Source organism: Nansenia antarctica (assembly GCF_963989245.1).
Source record: "Nansenia antarctica genome assembly, chromosome: 20".
In the NCBI taxonomy this organism is placed as follows: domain Eukaryota; kingdom Metazoa; phylum Chordata; class Actinopteri; order Argentiniformes; family Microstomatidae; genus Nansenia; species Nansenia antarctica.
In genome coordinates, this window is record NC_137693.1 from 847,579 (window position 1) to 853,041 (window position 5,463).

Here is a 5,463-nt window from a genome sequence, read left to right on the forward strand (position 1 = left end):
GAGGTGGGGGGCAGGTGAGATGGCCGGGAGTCCAGGGCAAAACGACAGGGAGTGAACCAGAGCGACAGCGCGGTGCCGCCGTTGCCGTTGTCATCAGTATTGCCAGCCTGGGACCGAACCCGCGTGGCCGGCCAGCCTAGCCGTGCCATGCCAGCGACCAAATCGCGCAGCAGTGAGTGAAGGCTGGGAAGGACCGACACTCACCTGCGGAGATGGCAACCCCCGAACCGGGGAGGGAGCGGTGGCTACCTCCCGGGACGAGGGTAGTAGCACAGCACGGCCAGGCCAGCGATGTCTGAGAGCGGCGCGCAGCGGGTCGGTCGGCAACACAGAGCCGGGGGACAGGAACGATGAGGCGGTGAGTACTGCAGTCCGGTAGTGAAGGCGGTGAGTACTGCAGTCCGGTAGTGAAGGCGGTGAGTACTGCAGTCCGGTAGTGAAGGCGGTGAGAGGCGGGAGATGGCGGGGGGGAAGGCAGCGGAGGTCGGCGGGACAGGATACAAAAAGGATAGGACAGGATACAAAAAGACAGGATACAAAAAGACAGGACCGGGAAACAGAAGCGGCAGTCACAACGCGGACGCCAGCGTGCTCTGAACCCGGAAAAACAACTACGGCAAACGCAACAGGACAAACAGGACGAGACGTGTTGTGTTGTGTTGTGTTGTGTAGTGATGTGTGTTGTGTTGTGATGTGTGTAGTGATGTGTGTAGTGATGTGTGTAGTGATGTGTTGTGTGTTGTGTTGTGATGTGTGTAGTGATGTGTGTAGTGATGTGTAGTGATGTGTGTTGTGATGTGTGTAGTGATGTGTTGTGTGTTGTGTTGTGTTGTGTAGTGATGTGTGTTGTGTTGTGTAGTGATGTGTGTAGTGATGTGTAGTGATGTGTGTTGTGTAGTGATGTGTGTAGTGATGTGTGTTGTGTGTAGTGATGTGTGTTGTGTTGTGTTGTGTAGTGATGTGTGTTGTGTAGTGTAGTGATGTGTGTAGTGTAGTGATGTGTTGTGTGTAGTGATGTGTGTAGTGTAGTGATGTGTTGTGTGTTGTGTAGTGATGTGTGTTGTGTTGTGTTGTGTAGTGATGTGCTGTGTTGTGTTGCAGGGTGACCTGGGGGCTCTGGGCCGTGTGCTGATGCAGGGCTCGTTCAGCGTGTGGGTCAGCCACCGGCGCGGGCCGACCCGCATGAAGGACCTGGCGCGGTTCAAGCCCTCGCAGAGACACCTGTTCCTCTACGACCACGCCCTGCTGCTCTGCAAGCGTCGCCAGGACAACGGAGACGACCGCACGCCCTTCTACAGCTTCAAACACTGCCTCAGGGTAACCCTAGTACCCTAGTACCCTATATACTACCCTAGTACCCTAGTATACTACCCTAGTACCCTAGTACCCTAGTATACTACCCTAGCACCCTATATACTACCCTAGTACCCTAGTATACTACCCTAGTACCCTATATACTACCCTAGTACCCTATATACTACCCTAGTACCCTAGTACCCTATATACTACCCTAGTACCCTAGTACCCTAGTATACTACCCTAGTACCCTATATACTACCCTATAGTACCCTAGTATAGTACCCTAGTATAGTACCCTAGCAAAGTTTCCTGTGTAGATGAATGCTGTAACTAAACTGTTTCCTGTCCAGATGAATGCTGTAACTGAACTGTTTCCTCTCCAGATGAATGCTGTAACTGAACTGTTTCCTCTCCAGATGAATGCTGTAACTGAACTGTTTCCTCTCCAGATGAATGCTGTAACTTAACTGTTTCCTCTCCAGATGAATGCTGTTGGCATCACAGAGAACGTGAAAGGAGACGTGAGGAAGTTTGAGATCTGGTACAGCGGCAGAGAGGAGGTGTACGTTGTCCAGGTGAGGGACCACACACACACACACACACACACACACACACACACACACACACCCTCTCTCTCTCTCTCTCTCTCTCTCTCTCTCTCTCTCTCATTGCTGTAGTGTGCGTGTGCGTGTGTGTGTGTGTGTGTGTGTGTTCTCAGGCTCCTACAGTGGAGGTGAAGGTGTCATGGCTGACAGAGCTGAGGAAGGTCCTGACCAATCAGCAGAGGCTGCTCCAAGGTCTCTACTTCCTCTTGTTTCTCCTCTTCCTGTCTGTTGGCTGTGTTGGTTGTTTACTATCTCTCTCTCTCTCTCTCTCCCCTCTCTCTCTCTCTCTCTGTCTCTCTCTATCCCCTCCCTCTCCCTCTCTCTCTCTCTCTGTCCCCTCCCTCTCTCTCTCTCTCTGTCCCCTTCCTCCTCTCTGCCTCCCCTCTCTCTCCCCCTCCCCCCTCTCTCTCTCTCTGTCTCTCTCTGTCCCCTCCCTCTCTCTCTCTGCCCCCCTCCCTCCCTCTCCTCCTCTCTCCCCCTCCTCCCCTCTGCCTCCCCCCCTCTCTCCCAGATGATGCTCCGCCCCTCCAGCCATCAGAGTCGCCACTGTCTCCTCCCCCTTCTGACAGGTGACACTCTATATGCATGTCTCCTCTCCTCTCCTCCGCTCCCTCCTTTCTCCCCTCTCCTCTCCTCCCCCTTTCCTCCTCTCCTCCTCCTCTCCTTCTCTCCTCCTCTCCTCTCCTCTCCTCCCTCTCCTCCTCTTCTCTCCTCTCTCCTCTCCTCTCCTCTCCTCTCTCCTCCTCTCCTCTCCTCCCTCCTCCCCTCCTCCTCTCTCCTCCTCCCTCCACCCCTCCTCTCCTCCACTCTCCTCTCCTCTCCTCTCCCTCCTCCTCCCCTCCCCTCCATATCATGGTAAACGATCCGTCGTCTGCATGTGTCGTGTCGTCAACGCTAACAAAGCGGTAGCATGATGCGACCACCAGCGACCAGCGACACTGTGATCATGTGATGTATCGTGTCATCAGCTAGCCCCGCCCCCTGCCCCTCGCCCTGCCCCTCGCCCTGCCCCTCCCCCCTCCCCTGTCATGTGACCGTGGTGGTGTTGTGTTTCTGTCTCTGTGGTGCTGGTGGGGAGTGGCCAGCGTGGTGGTGCGTGCGTCCGTGTGCATGGCGCTGGCCTGGAGCCCCGCCCAGTTCGCTGGCTGCTCAGCTTGTCTTGATGTCCCTCCTCCTCACAGCCAGCTGTGTGCGGGCGGGGCCATGGGGGGGGCCCAGGGCGTGGCCCAGGGGGGGGGCGTGGCCCAGGGGGGGAGCGTGGCCCAGGAGGCGGAGTCGGACCGCAGCAGCTGCAGCCACGCCCACAGCGAGCCCGTGGTCCGGGCGCCCAGGCCGCACGACCGCCACAGTGAGTTACTCACCCCATAAACACCCCCACAACAACCCCCCCCAAAGACTCCCCCAGATCCCCAGACTCCCAACCCTCCCCCCCAGACCCCCAACACCCCCCAGAACCCCAACACCCCCCCCCCCAGACCCCCAACAACCCCCCCCTAACAGCCCCCCAGCAGTCATGGAGGACGTTGAGGTATGACATCACAAGTTGTCCTCTGCTCTGTCTCCTGCAGCCTGGCCTGGCTCCGCCCACTCCGTGGCCGTGTGTGAGGGGCTGGAGGACTGGGGAGGAGGGGCTACCGACGTCTCCAACCAATCGGACTCCGAGGAGGACGATGGCCCCGCCCCCCTGGTGAGTGAGCACATCTGGCAGAAAGCATTGTAGCAGCATTACAGGTGTGTGCTGTGTTGTTGACCCTACAGCAGTAGTAGTAGTAGTAGTAGAGGGTGGATGGGTGTACTGTGGTTGCTATGGTTACAGGTTGCGGGTCAGTACCGGGCCATGGTGGACAGTAGTGTGTGTAGTACGGATGATGACCTCGTCGTTAAGTGCGGTGATGTCATCCGGCTGCTGCAGGAAGACACTGCAGGACAGTGGTAAGAACTGACCCCTGACCCTAACATCACACTGTTACAAACTGTTACAACTACAATGTACTAATGTCTGTCTGTCTGTCTGCCTGTCTGCCTGTCTGCCTGTCTGTCTGTCTGTCTCTCTGTATCTGTCTGTCTGTCTGCCTGCCTGTCTGTCTGTCTGTCTGCCTGTTGGTCTGTCTGTCTGCCTGTCTGTCTGTCTGCCTGTCTGTCTGCCTGTCTGTCTGTCTGCCTGTCTGTCTGTCTGTCTGCCTGTTGGTCTGTCTGTCTGTCTGCCTGCCTGTCTGCCTGCCTGTCTGTCTGTCTGCCTGTCTGCCTGTTGGTCTGTCTGTCTGTCTGCCTGTCTGTCTGTCTGCCTGTCTGTCTGTCTGCCTGTCTGTCTGTCTGCCTGTCTGTCTGTCTGTCTGTCTGTCTGCCTGTTGGTCTGTCTGTCTGCCTGTCTGTCTGTCTGCCTGTCTGCCTGCCTGTCTGCCTGTCTGTCTGTCTGCCTGTCTGTCTGTCTGTCTGTCTGTCTGTCTCTCTGTCTGTCTGTCTGCCTGTCTGCCTGCCTGTCTGCCTGCCTGTCTGCCTGCCTGTCTGTCTGCCTGTCTGTCTGCCTGCCTGTCTGTCTGCCTGTCTGCCTGTCTGTCTGTCTGTCTGCCTGTCTGCCTGTCTCTCTGTATCTGTCTGTCTGTCTGCCTGTCTGCCTGTCTGTCTGTCTGTCTGTCTGTCTCTCAGGCTGGTGAGGAATGTGAGTCGTGGTGACGAGGGGCGGGTCTCCGGTTATAACCTGCACAGGATTCTGGGGGAGAGTTGTCATGGCGACGGCAACAGCCTGGGAGGGCAGGTGAGAGCTGCCCAATCAGACCAGAGATCTAAACACACCTGTAAACACACCTGTACCTGACTGTAAACACACCTGTGTCTCTCTTACTGTCTCCTCCAGGTCCCGGAAATATGAGGAGCAGGGAGCTCAGCACCATGTGTGAAAACACACACACACACACTCACACTCACACACACACACACTCACACACACACCTCCTGTCATCGACCGGTGGTCATGTCCATCCACACCAAGGCTTGTGTTTTCTCCAGGAGTGTGAACCTTGCTGCCAGAGAGACTAGGAGACTAGGAGACTAGGAGATGAGGAGACTAGGAGACTAGGAGGCTAGGAGACTAGGACACTAGGAGACTAGGAGACTAGGAGGCTAGGAGACTAGGACACTAGGAGACTAGGACACTAGGAGACTAGGAGGCTAGGAGACTAGGACACTAGGAGACTAGGACACTAGGAGACTAGGACACTAGGAGACTAGGAGACTAGGAGGCTAGGAGACTAGGACACTAGGAGACTAGGAGACTAGGACACTAGGAGACTAGGAGGCTAGGAGACTAGGAGACTAGGAGGCTAGGAGACTAGGACACTAGGAGACTAGGAGACTATGAGACAAGGAGACTAGGGGACTATGAGACTAGGAGACAAGGAGACTAGGAGACTAGGAGACGAGGAGACTAGGGGAAAAGGACACTAGGAAACAAGGACACTAGGACACTAGGACACTAAGACACTAGTCTCCTAGTCTCCTAGTCTCCTAGTGTCCTAGTCTCCTTGTCTCCTAGTGTCCTAGTGTCCTAGTCTCCTTGTCT

The 5,463-nt window shown here is 55.9% G+C and overlaps 1 pseudogene across 1 annotated transcript in view; it reads left to right on the plus strand.

Moving 5' to 3' along the window:
• Positions 1 to 4,773, plus strand: part of LOC308174833 (proto-oncogene DBL-like) — a 30,979-nt pseudogene extending 26,206 nt beyond the window's left edge. Inside the window, exons 17-25 of the transcript in view lie at positions 1,102 to 1,317; positions 1,782 to 1,874; positions 2,018 to 2,140; positions 2,416 to 2,473; positions 2,983 to 3,252; positions 3,473 to 3,591; positions 3,721 to 3,836; positions 4,551 to 4,659; positions 4,759 to 4,773. The product of the transcript in view is annotated as a proto-oncogene DBL-like (transcript). The remainder of the gene's footprint in view (positions 1 to 1,101; positions 1,318 to 1,781; positions 1,875 to 2,017; positions 2,141 to 2,415; positions 2,474 to 2,982; positions 3,253 to 3,472; positions 3,592 to 3,720; positions 3,837 to 4,550; positions 4,660 to 4,758) is intronic.
• Positions 4,774 to 5,463: the final 690 nt, after the last annotated feature.